The sequence below is a fragment of the Cetorhinus maximus genome, chromosome 4 (assembly GCF_964194155.1).
Source record: "Cetorhinus maximus chromosome 4, sCetMax3.hap1.1, whole genome shotgun sequence".
NCBI classification, from domain to species: Eukaryota; Metazoa; Chordata; class Chondrichthyes; order Lamniformes; family Cetorhinidae; genus Cetorhinus; species Cetorhinus maximus.
The window spans coordinates 40,405,704-40,418,908 of NC_135882.1; the positions used below are offsets into that span (position 1 = coordinate 40,405,704).

General features: G+C 44.2%; 1 protein-coding gene and 1 non-coding gene across 2 annotated transcripts in view; one reads left to right on the plus strand and one right to left on the minus strand.

Moving 5' to 3' along the window:
• itga9 (integrin, alpha 9) overlaps positions 1-13,205 on the minus strand; it is a 574,702-nt gene that overhangs the window by 335,710 nt on the left and 225,787 nt on the right. The gene's annotated exons all lie outside the window — the stretch shown is intronic.
• trnae-cuc (transfer RNA glutamic acid (anticodon CUC)) lies at positions 9,055-9,126 on the plus strand. Its single transcript has one exon. It is a non-coding gene; the product is annotated as a tRNA-Glu (tRNA).

Sequence of the window (13,205 nt, forward strand, 5' to 3'; positions counted from 1 at the left end):
ATTTCTGTGAACCACTATCATTGAACTTTTTCCGACATGGTACAACTTTAACAACACTCAATGAGCTAAACACCAGCCATGACATAGCAGCCCACCCAATCGGCAGCCACCCATCCACTATCTCAAACATTCACTCCATGTGCCAGCGGTGTACTGTGGCTGCAGTGCATATACATGATGCACCATGGCACGTTGTCAAGGCTTATTTGACAGTACTTCCCAAACCCAAGACATCCACCACCTTGAAGGACTAAGACAGCAGGTACATGGGAGCACCAGCCCCTCCAAGATCCTCTCAACGACCTATACCATCCTGTCATGGGCGTATATCGTTCCTTCAGTATCGCTGGGTCAAAATCCTGTAATTCCTCACATCATAATATTTTGGGAGTACCTTCAACACACAAATGTAGCAGTTCAGGAAGGTTGCCTAGCACCAATAAATAAATAAATGTAATAAACTATGGCCTCACTAGCAGCACTAATATGTACATTTGAAGTTCTTCTCCCTAATATGACAGCAGAGGGCTAGCTCTATTTTAAAGAATCTTACAGTCCATTTGGCCCATTGTGCCTGTGTCAGTTGTTTCAAAGAGCTATTCAATTAGTCCCATGCCCCAATCATTCCCCAATGCCTTGCAAATTTTTCCTTTCCAAGTATATATCCAATTCCCTTTTGAACATTACTATTGAATCCACTTCTACCACCCCTCAGGTTGTACATTCCAGATCTTAACAGCTCACAGCTCAAAAAATTGTTCTCATCTCTCCCTTTTTTCTTTTGCCAATTATATTGAATCTAGGTTGACTGTTTTACCAGTGCTCCTGCCAGTGAAAAATATTTTCCCTCACTTATTCTAACAAAACCCATCATTGTTTTCTACACCTTAACCTTCCCTGCTCCAAAGTAAGTAATCCCAGCTTCTCTCGTCTCTTCAGATAACTGAAATTCTTCATCCCTGCTATCATTCTACTAAATCTCCTCTGCACCCTTTCCAAGGCCTCATTAATTTTAATGTGTCTACAAGATGAAAGAAGTTGCATTTATCCAGTTGTTTATGAAGTTTCAAAAACATCTTAGAGTGTCAGAGATAAAATTACTTTGAAGTGTAGTGACTACTATTAGGTTGGCAAATGCAGCAACCATTTTCCACACAGCAAGGTCGCATAAACAGCAATGAGATGAATGTCCAGTTCATAATATTTATTCAGAAAGACTGTTTAGAGAATAGAATAAGGCCATTCAGATCATTATCTCTATATTAGAGCAATTCAAAACACAGTAATAGAATCGCATAACACAGAAGATGCCCAATTGGCCCATATTGCCTGTGCCAACTGTTTGGAAGAGTTATCCAATTAGTCACACTTTCCTGCACTTTTCTCTTAGCCCTGCATACTTTTTTTCCAAGTATATATCCAATTCACTTTTTAAAGCTACTACTGAGTCGGCTTCTGCCACTCCTTCAGGCAGTGCATGGCAGATCAAAGCAACTTCTTGGAGGAATTCCCCCCGGCTTGTTTATTATATTAAATCTATGTCCTCTGCTTATTAACTCTCCTGTCAGTGAAACAGCTTCTCTTTACCTAGTATAACAAAGCCCTTCACAATTATGAATATCTCCATTAAATCTCAACTTGATGAGCTCAAGAGAGAACAAACCTGACTTCTGTAATTTCTTTACATAACTGAAGACCCTCAGCACTGCCCTGTTTTCTCCTCCACCTCTCTCCTCACCCAAATTCTTGCATGTTTCTGTTTCACATTTGATTCAACTTTCCCATAGATGATGACCTGGGCCTTTCCCTTTGGCAAAATGTTTCATGCCCCAATGACTCCTTGCATAAAGAAACTTCTCCCCTCATTCTCTAAGTGATAATTTAAAATTGATGACCCCATAAAACTGACTCCCAATCAATAGTTCATTCTGCAGGCAATGTTTTCTTGTAGGGCAGAATCATCCCAGATTTGCACAAAGTGCGGTGGTGGCCGGGAATAAAGTAGTTTTACCCGTTGGCCGCAATGGCGGGTTTTTGTGCCGTATCATCCCATTCCCGCCTCAATAATTATGCAGTCACAGGAAACACGCCATCTCCCTGGCGGGCAGCCTCTGATTTGTCTCCAGTGCCATTACCTCACTGCTTCCTCACGCAAGGTGCCATATTTAAACTGCAGCCGCGTGTACACTTCTCAATGCTTGCAGCCCAGGACTGCTCCATTGAAGACATGGCCCCAAAAGCCAAGAAGAGTGAAGCCCAGATTCAGTGATGCATCCATGGCACACCTTCTGGATGCCGTAGAGCAATGTCCTCTACCTCCGCTCTGGCCGCAGGAGGCCCATTAGTTTCATCACTCTGACTTGGGAAGTGGTGGCAGAGGTGGTCAGTGCCAATGCTGCATACAAGAGGTCGGCCATTCAGTGCAGAGAATAAATGATTGATCTCATCTGTGCCACCAGGGTAAAGCAACCATCTTATCACTCTAAACTCACATACTCAAGCCCATCACATATTCACTGGCATCTCACTCACTACCGTATTAGGGACATCACCACTCACTCTCTCACACAAACTCTCAAATCTCCTCTGGAGATTGCCTCCTCAGCCCTCACCATCTTGATGCCACTTGCACAGATCAACACGTGCCCCCCCACATACCCTTGGGATACCACCCTTCCCCAGTACAGCCCTCGCCCTGAGGTCACTTCTCTCCCTTCCCCAAGCACTAGCCCTGCAACTGTTGAAAAGCCACCCCCCGCCTTGCGGCCGGTCTGGTAGATAGAGAGCTGTCCATGAGCCCCCCTAAAAGTGATGTGGTGCTGTTTGCGAAGCCGGGCGCTGATGACTGAGAGTGTTGTCTGAGGCAAGTTAGGCGAACAAACCTCGAAGTCCCGAGCGAAGGGCAGCTTGCCAAATGCACGCTGCTTATGTACAGTTATGAAACATGCTGGCGTGATTGTACCCGGATGATCCAGCATGGAGGGATGGTTCTGGAGAGCAGGGGCTATAATGAGATGCTAAAGTATTGAAATTCGGTTCTCGATGTGCGGCGGCGGGAATTGCGGCCCACCATTGATGGGTGGAGCAGACGATCACAAACTGGTTTCACGACGGCGTGAAAACAATTTTTGGCCTTTTCGCCATATTGCTTCCCCACACCTGCCATGACGCCTGATGCCAACAGGGCCAGAAAATTCCAGCCATAGTCTTTTGTAATCATTGTTGCTGCTTACAAACCCTCCACTTTTGTCTTCAGCAAATTTCAAGATTGTGCTCCCTATGCATCAATGCAAATTATTCGAACATAAAACACCAATGGCTTAAGTTGGTTTGAGTGCCCCACTTTCAAACTTCCTCCAATCTGATCAAATAATGTATTGGTTTAATATCTCATGTGAAAAATATCAACATCAACAATGAGGCAGTCTCTCAATACCGCTGTACAGTATAGAAGTTTTGGTCTGGATTACAAAGTCAAATCCTGAAGTGGGGCTGAGCACAACTTTCTGACTCCAATGTGAGAGTTCTACCACTGAGCCAGAGAAAAAGGGAGAACACTCAAGCAAACAACTAAAATAACGCCTGCTATTTGCTCAGCTCCATAGCGACTGCTGCAACCAAAACACAGCTGATGCCTAATAGTACCGTCTAAAATAATCTCAACAACATCGACTGAGCATTGGGTCATTGAATCAGGTTGCTTAGACATCAGCTGGAAGGATGTGCCTGGAAATGTATGTTGCAACATGACAAATAGCGGTCATCAAAGCAGCGGCAGCATATGTAACCAAAAAGGGATCCGGGTGTCAAGAGGTCACAGCTAAGGGACGAGGGCCATGCAGGAGGAGGAGGTAATACTAAAGCAGAGTCTACCAGGACAGTCTAAGATAGCTGAACATGAGGGAGAACCAGCGGAGGAGACGGCAGCTCTCGGCAGATGGTGACAGATATTTTGCGCCCTTGTCAGGGAGAAGATCCTCTTCACTCCAGTCAAAGCCACACCCTGCCAGTCACAGTCAAGGTCAAGTGGCCTTGAATTTCTTTGCCACTGGATCATTCCAGGGCTCAGCTGCAGATCTCTGTAGCATCTCACAGTCAACTGCACATGGCTGTACCACCAGGGTCACAGATGCCCTCTTCACCAAGGTTGAAGACTACATCAGATTTCTCACTGCTGGCACCCAAGCTCAGAGGGCGCTAGGTTTTGATTCAACTGCTGGATTGCGCCAAGTCCAGGAATCATTGACTGCATCCACGTGGAGTGCTGTTTTGGGCTGCATTAGAGTGCTTAAGATAAAAGCAAAATACTGCAGATGTTGGAAATCTGAAATAAAAACAAAAAATGCTGAAAAAGCTCAGCAAGTGTGGGAGCATCTGTGGAGAGAGAAACAGAGTTAACATTTCAAGTCCATCTGACTCTTCTTCAGAGCTCTGAAAAAGAGTCATGCGGACTCGAAACATTGACTCTGCTTCTCTCTCCACAGATGCTGCCAGACCTGCTGAGTTTTTCCAGCATGTTCTGTTTTACATTAGAGTGCTTAAGTTGGAGTTTGGTGCGGGCGGGACTTTTAAGGGTTAATTTATATCTAAAGTCTAATCTATCTTTAATTTAGCAGTTGACGAAAAGTTGTTTTTTGGGTTGGGAGAAACTGAGTTTTAGTTCAGTTTTAAAACAGGGGTTATACAGGCTCTGCTTGCAGTTGCAGCTAGTTAATTAGATAACTGGCCTAAACAGGTTTTCAGAAGCTAGATTCAGAGAGCATAAAAGCTGGCCATCTATTTGTTTTTGCAGTTTCCCTTTAAGGAGCTGCTTTTACTTTATCCCTGATTTTGTTAATTTAGTTTAATTGTTGACTCACAAGAATTACAATGCTGCCTTGTCTGCAGTGGACTGCTGGGTTGGACTGCATTAGAGTGCTTAAGTTGGAGTTTGGTGTGTGAGGGAATTCAGTGACGAGGGGAAGAGGTGATCCTTTCATTTTCTACTTTTCCTCAGAAAGAAGAGCGGTGGCCTTGGTAAGTATTTCTACTGTCCTAAATATTCTCTAAACTAGAATAAGTAAAAATAAAGGGGTTAATTTAAGGGTAAGCCATGGCAGAGCCACTTGGCCCCTTGGAATGCTCCTCCTATGCAATGTGGGAAGTCAGAGACACTTCAAGTGCCTAGGGCGACCATGTGTGCAGGAAATATCTCCAGTTGCAGCTACTCGAAATCTGCGTTTTGAAGCTGGAGCTGAGGCTGGAGTCATTGTGGAGCATCCGCAAGGATGAGATTTTCATAGATAGCACATATAGTGAGGTGGTCATACCGCAGGTAAAGAGGGCACAGGCAGAATGTGAATGGGTGACCGCTAGGCAGAGTAAAAGCACTAGCCAGGTACTGCAGGAGTCCCCTGGGTCCATCTCCCCCTCTAGCAGATTTTCCGTTTTGCATACTGCTAGGGGAGATGGTTTCTCAGGGGTATGCAGCAAAAGCCAAGTCTGTGGCAACATGAATGGTTCAGCTGCACAGAGGGAAGAAAAAAAAAAGTGGGAGGGCAATAGTGACAGGGGATTCTATCGTAAGGGAAACAAATAGACATTTCTGCAGCTGCAGACATGACACCAGGATTATATGTTGCCTCCCAGGTGCCAGGGCCAAGGATGTCACTGAGCAGCTGCAGGACATTGTGAAGGGGGAAGGTGAACCACCACAGGGATCAGTGCCTGGGCCCCAACCATTCACAATATATCAATGATTTAGACTGGGGAACTAAATGTAATATTTCCAAGTTTGCTGATGACACAAAACTTGGTGAGATTGAGAGTGGCGAGGAGGATGTTAAGAGGCTTCAAGGCAATTTAGACAAGTTGAGCGAGTGGGCAAATATGTGGCAGATGCAGTATAATGTGGATAAGTGTGAAGTTATCCACTTCAGTAGGAAAATCAAAATGGCAGAGTATTACTTAAATGGTGATAGATTGGGAAATGTTTATGTACAAAGGGACCTGGATGTCCTTGTATACCAATCACTGAAAGCAAGCATGCAGGTGCAGCAAGCAGTTAGGAAGGCATATGGTATGTTGGCCTTCAATGCGAGAGGACTTGAGTACAGGAGCAAGGTCTTACTGCAGCTGTATAGGTAGGGCCTTGGTGCAACCACACCTGGAGTACTGTGTGCAGTTTTGGTCTCCTTACATAAGAAATGATATACTTGCTATAGAGGGAGTGCAGCAAAGATTCACCAGACTGATTCCTGGGATGGCAGGATTGTCATATGAGGAGAGATTGGGTCGACTAGGCCTGTATTCATTGGTGTATTGAAGAATGAGAGGGGATCTCATTGAAAAGTATAAAATCCTGACACGGCTGGACAGACTGGGTGCAGGGATGATGTTTCTTCTGGCTCAGGTGTCTAGAACAAGGGGTCCCAGTCTCAGAATACGGGATAAACCATTTAGGACTGAGATGAGGAGAAACTTCCTTCACTCAGAGGGTGGTGAACCAATGGAATTCTCTATCATAGAAGGCTGCGGAGACCAAGTCACTGAATATACTTAAGAAGGATAAAAGCAAAATACTGCAGATGCTGGAAATCTAGAACAAAAACAAAAATACCTGGAAAAACTCAGCAGGTCTGACAGCATCTGCGGAGAGGAACACAGTTAACGTTTAGAGCCTACGGACCGAAAGGTCAACTGTATCCTTCTCCGCGGATGCTGGCAGACCTGCTGAGTTTTTCCAGGTATTTTTGTTTTTATACTTAAGGAGGAAATAGATTTCTAGACTCAAAAGGATTCAAGGGGTATGGGGAGAGAGCAGCCATGATCATATAGAATGGCGGAGCAGGCTTGAAGGACCAAATGATCTACTCCTGCCCCTACTTTCTATGTTTCTATATTGTGATCAGGGCATCCACTGACAGAACAGAGAAGTCCATCAACAGAAAGGCCTTGATCTCCCTGAATGTGCAGCTGGTCTGTGACTACAGGAAGAACTTTCTGCATGTATGTGCACACTTTCCCAGAAGCTGCCACAACACTTTCAATCATCACCAGTCAACCCTTCCGAAGCACTTCCATCCCATCCCCAAGTCCGTAGATTCTAGGTAGCAAGAGCTATCCTTTGAGATAGTTGCTTACCTTCTATGAGTCCTATGAACAGTTCCACAAAGACGTTACAGTGACAACCATCTGCTCACTGTAAACCTCATCAAGCAGTCCATTGGTCTGCTGAAAATTCACTTTTTCTGTCTGAACTGCTCGGGTGGCAAAGGGGAGTGACCCTTGAACAGACAGAGAGAGAGCGTGATGTCCTTGGAGGGAGAGGATGAGCAGGATACGGGAGAAGATGGGGAGAAGGGTGGCCACCTGCTGCGCGAGGTGGCCTGGGTGACTTATGGACCTGATCCGGGTGACCATGGATCTTGCTGGGAAGGCCTGGGGTGTCAAAATGAGGTCTGCCAAGGGAGCCATGATTGCAAGGGACCATCTGATCCAGCAAAGGGTTTAACTGATGAATTCTGAGGCCTGAAAGACTAACCACACGGTTGTGAATGCAGCAAGCATGCACTGACACAGGAAAGACAACTATGCTTCCAGCCTATACAATCTTACCATCACAGAGAGATGGACAACTGCCTGCAGTCTTCACTATCACTGGTGAGAAGCTAATGTTTTGTTGACACACTTTTACTACTGTTCAGCACAGATTTAATTAAATCACGCATCTCATGATAATAAAGAGAGAGTTTTTTTTAAAAAAGAGACTGAACCTTGCTTACTAATAACATGCAGCTTCCATATATAACACCATAGTACTCACTCAGACCAACTAAGTGCCCTCTGCATTCAGTCACTCCTGCCTAGTGCTTCCCGTGTTGCCTCAGAGGCAGCCTGCTCACATCTCTGACTTCATGGCTGTGATGACTATGGCGACGGTCCTCATCTTGGATGGACCCGTAGGGACCTCTCCTGGGATTGCTCTGCCAGCACCTTTTCAGGCGCAGCCATCATCACTAGGCCCTGACTCCTCTGTCAGAGGGGCCAAGGAAGCCAGGTTGATAAGGGTGCCGTGAGAGGTGAGACGCCCTCATCCGCTTCAGGCACGTCCTCAGCCCTTAGTTCACAATCCTACTGCCTTGGGGGTGACATCCCCTCCAGATATTTCTCAGCCATCTGCATGACTGACCTGTCCAGGCTGTAAAACGCTTCATGGACTCCATGGATATCAATGCTCAGGTGCTGAACTGACTGGTGCAGATGATTTAAAACACCATGAATTCTATGCAGGACATTGAACTGCTCCTGCATGCACTCCAGGTGCTGGTGTATATGGCTCTCCATAAGGTTTGCACTGTCTCATGGGAGGAGCTCATGTGCTCCAAGCCCTGAGACATGGTTGAGCTCATCTGCTGCATGGGACTCCTCAATTCACAAACCAGGAGCACACACAGCCTCAGGAAACTCCCAACAGATAGGAACACATTTGCTCCTGCCTCTCCAAGCACTGACTCCCAATGTGTGACTCTTGAGGACCCTCAACAGGGACCTCAACTGTTTACAATTTATATAAATGACTTGAAGGGATGGATGCAATGGTTGCCAAATTTGCTGATGACACGAAGATAGGTAGGAAAGTAAGTTGTGAAGAGGACATAAGGAGGCCTCAGAAAGGTACATATAGGTTAAGTGAGTGGGCAAAGATCTGGCTAATGGAGTATAATGTGGAAAATGTGAAATTGTCCATTTTGGCTGGAAGAATAGAGAGGCTTATTATCTAATTGGTGAGAGATTGCAGAGTTCTGAGATGCAGTGGGATCTAGGTGTCCTTGTTACTCACAATAAGAGGCTGTGGCGGAAGAATTAATCCAGGCTGATCTTTTGGTTCATGCTGGTTTATTTCAAGACAACTCCTCCATTTTACTGGCTTCCACACAAAGCGTTCCAGCCGTATCTTTTTATTCTATTTCGATGGGATTATCAATGCCCATCAACTGTTTAACTAGCAATTGTCTTTAACAAGGTGATTGCCATGCAGTGCGATTATTTATACATTGACAGTCTTCAAACCGTTCCCTGGTGGTCTAGTGGTTAGGATTCGGCGCTCTCACCGCCACGGCCTGGGTTCGATTCCCGGTCAGGGAAGTTTGTTGCTTTAGTGAGAGGTGAGCGAGCTTGTCATATGAGGTGTCAGCTGTGGCTCAGTTCATAGCAGCCTCGCCTTTGAATCAGAGGGTTGTGGGTTCATGTCCCACTCCCGGAAAACCAAGAACTGTGATTGTACTCGAAAGAGTTGCAATCTGTGACTGTTGATAACTCGAAAGAGTTTGACAGTCTTCATGCATGAATCGCAAAAGGCTAGTATGCAGGTATAGCAAGTAATTAAAGAAGCTAATAGAATGTTATCACTTATTGCAGGGGAATTGAATACAAAAGTAGGGAGATTATGCTTTAGTTATACAAAGCACTAGTGAGACCACATCTGGAGTAATATGTATGGTATTGGTCACCTTTTTTAAGGAAGGATGTAAATGCGTTGGAAGCAGTTCAAAGAAGGTTTACCAGACTAATACCTGGAATGGGCTTTCTTCTTAAGAGGAAAGGTTGGACAGACAAGGCTTGTATCCGATGAAGTTTATAAGAATGCGAGGCAACTTGATTGAACCATATAAGATCCTGAGGGAACTTGACAGGGTGGATGTGGAGAGGACGTTTCCTCTTGTGGGAGAATCTAAAACTAGGGGTCACTGTTTAAAAATAAGGGGTCGCCCATTTAAAACAGAGATGAGGCGAAATTTTTTCTCTCAGAGTCGTGAGTCCCTGGAAGTATCTTCCTGAAAAGGTGGTGGAAGCAGAGTATTTGAATATTTTTAAGGCAGGGCTGGATAGATTCTTGGTAAGCAAGGCGGTGATAGGTTATCGGAGGTTGCCGGGGTGCAGATTTGAGGTTAATATCAGATCAGCCATGATCTTATTAAATGGCGGTGCAGACTCAAGGGGCTAAATGGCCTACTCCTGCTCCTTGCTCGCATGTTCATCACTGTTACTGTGACTGTGTGGAGGCTATCGTAGGATGGCTTCCTGCCCTATGTCATTAAGCGGTAGACCCTCATTGATCTCCTCACTCCCATGGGATGGTGTGAAATTATAAGCGCCCAAGGCTTTGTTCAGTCAGTGGCCTCATCTTTAGGATGGTCACACAGGGCTATATTCAGGGTCATGTGTGGGGAGAGGCCCCTCAAGGTCTGCTCAATTGCATCACTTTGCTGGCACCCCCAGTAGCTGCACATTACAGTCTGCACACAAAGGCAGGAGGGAAAAGAGAAGACTAAGGGCCACCACTGACTGTATTTGTAAAGGGCCTCTGAGCCTATAAAGTGAAGACACGAAGCAATGGATCCTTCCAACTTTTTAACAACTCTGATTTTGTGTTCTTTATACAAGGTCAGTTTGCAGAGGGTCTTACAAATGGGGGGGCAGCAGAGAGAGGTTTCGGAACAGTTACTCTTACTTGAAGATCTCTTGTCAGCACTTAAAAACTAACGGGATGATTCAGGCACAACATCAGTGGCAGAGATGAGTCTTTTACCCGCCTGCTCCCGAGTCAGCCCGCCTCCATCCTGGCAGCCTAATCGAATGGCAGACCCAGCCCCTATCTTACCTTGGAAAAATTGCTGCCAGTTCAGGATTCGTGGTGGAGGCGGGTTCACTACCTGGAATCAAGCCCGCCTCTTTTTTCCCGTTTCCTACAGCTTCATACAAGGTGTTTCATTGTGACTGATTTTTAAGTCAGTAGTTAGAGGTTTGCTGGGATTTGCCACTACTCCTGTTTCTTTTTAAGTGACCGGAGCACCACTGGATACTGTGCTATAAGATAAAGTTGGTTGATTGTTTAAACTATGAACCATTCAGCAAGTTGCACTTTCAGAGCTTTATGGACTAAAGTTTATAGAGAGCAGCAACTTTTCAGGGGCAAAGATGTCAACCATCTGGAGCTGATTGGGTGAAAGCACAAAGACCTTACTGAAGGTCTCTTTAAAAGCAGCTTCTTTTATCAGTACCTACTGACTTGAGGCTTTTAACCTTTATTTCTAATATCAAAGTCATTAATCTTGGGGAAACCATCTGACAATGGTTTCTAAACCTGCAAAGACCTTATCTGTCTCTAAAACCTAAACATTGATCAGGTATGCATTTAGAATTTCATTTACTTAGCTTTGATCTTGCTGTCCCTTTCCTGAGAGAAAATCATAGCTATGATTTGCTCCATCTCACTGCCAGTAACCCTGTGGGACCACTCTAAGACGTCAGAGCATTTCAGGGAATTTACAGGATGCTTTGAGGCAGAAATTACCCAGGTTATCCAAGTGATATCTTGGCTCAGCTAGCCAATAGCCATGAAGGAGGAGAATAATATCAACTACATGTTACAGGAAGACTTCTGTTTCTTGGCTTCCCTGCCTACATTAGACTCATCATTAATTTCACTCATCGACTGCCTCAGAGATGTTAACGTCTTCCCAATATCTCAGATGATTTCAAGATTCATAGTCGTGCACTGGTCTTCAAATCATAGGTCTTACAGTCCAAAGAAGCAAAGCAACTGAAGATTGACCTATTGACCCAGCCACTACGGTTGGATTTCCAAGGCTGAACAAACATAATAGGACACAGCAAGTGGCACTGGATGCCTATGGCTGCCAATTTTCCTCACCATTCATTTCTTTTCATTGCCAGTTATAATAGCCCTCCCCCCATCAATGGGAACAGTCTGCAGCTGGAAAATATAAATGCCAATTGCACATGTGATAAAGAACTGTTGATAAGCATCTCTTTCTCCACTGCCATTAGTGCTCAATACAAATGGACTAGAGGACTGCCACCTTCATCACATGGGTTCAAGCAGAGTAATTCCATATAGAAAACTGGGTGTTAAGTAACACAGATATTTATGGGGAGGGCAAAACCTTAACAGAATGTCTCATTTTGGATAAAAGCAAAATACTATGGAAGCTGGAAATCTGAAACAAAAACAAAAAATGCTGGAAACACTCAGCAGGTCTGACAGCATCTTCAGAGCTCTGAAGAGTCACACAGACTTGAAGCGCCAACTCTGTTTCTATCTCCACAGATACTGTCAGACCTGCTGAGTTTTTCTAGCATTTTCTGTTTTTGTCTCATTTTGGAGATGTCTACTGCAAAACCCTATGGCTTTCATTCTGGAAATACTTTGCTCACTGGCATTTCAAGCAAATATTAACATCTTAAGCATAGCCATGCCAACATTTATTTTATAGGGATACTGCAACTTTATGTGAATGCTTTTAACTGCATCTTGCTTAGTTTTGCAGTATCATGAGGCATAAACCTCTCAAAAGCAACTGCAAGGTAGATATAATTGAAAGAATTAGCAGGTTATCAGATTCAATCTCACACAGGCACTTTCTGTAATGTTTTTGAGGCTCACACCTGTATAACATGGAATGGAATAGGATTATGTTATAAAGAAGCTAAGCAAATGCACAGTCAAATCCAATGTGCAATTGAAAAGTACTAAACATTACACTGGGAGGGAATTAATATATACATTAATGCCTGACCTAATTAGGGTGGCTGAACCTGTTAGAAAAGCTTGAAATTTTCTCTCCAATTATACAAATTACAAATTGAAGTGATTTCATCAAGATTTAGTATGTCTGCTATCTTTATCACTTAGTAGGAGATTTCCATTTGGAGCAGTCAGCCACATCCTATTTATTCAACGTGAACAGATCTATTTGAAGCTCAAAGAATTTGGTAACATCTCTCATTCTGACAACCTATCACAGCAGCATTTACCAGCATTTTTGAGATGTGGCAAGCACATTTCCTTATATTACAACACTGACAGGGCTTAAAAGATATACTTCGTTTGGTTATGAAGTGCTTTGGGATGTCCTCACATCATAAAAGTTTGTCTTTTCTTATATTCTGCCCCAAAACTGGGCCATAAAAGTGAAGTAATAAAACAAGGCTCAGTTGTACTGGTCATTAAACTTCTGGTAATAGCAAATCACTTTAATAGCCATCAGGTAAGTGAAGGCAGTGTTAACCTAACATAAAACTTTCTCCACACATAAAAAGTATGCAAAGGTCCTTCTCAGAACACCTTGCAATCAATTTTCCATTGTAATGCCTGGATTTTGTACTTTCTGATGCTCAAGCCAAAGTCCCATTCAAAATGA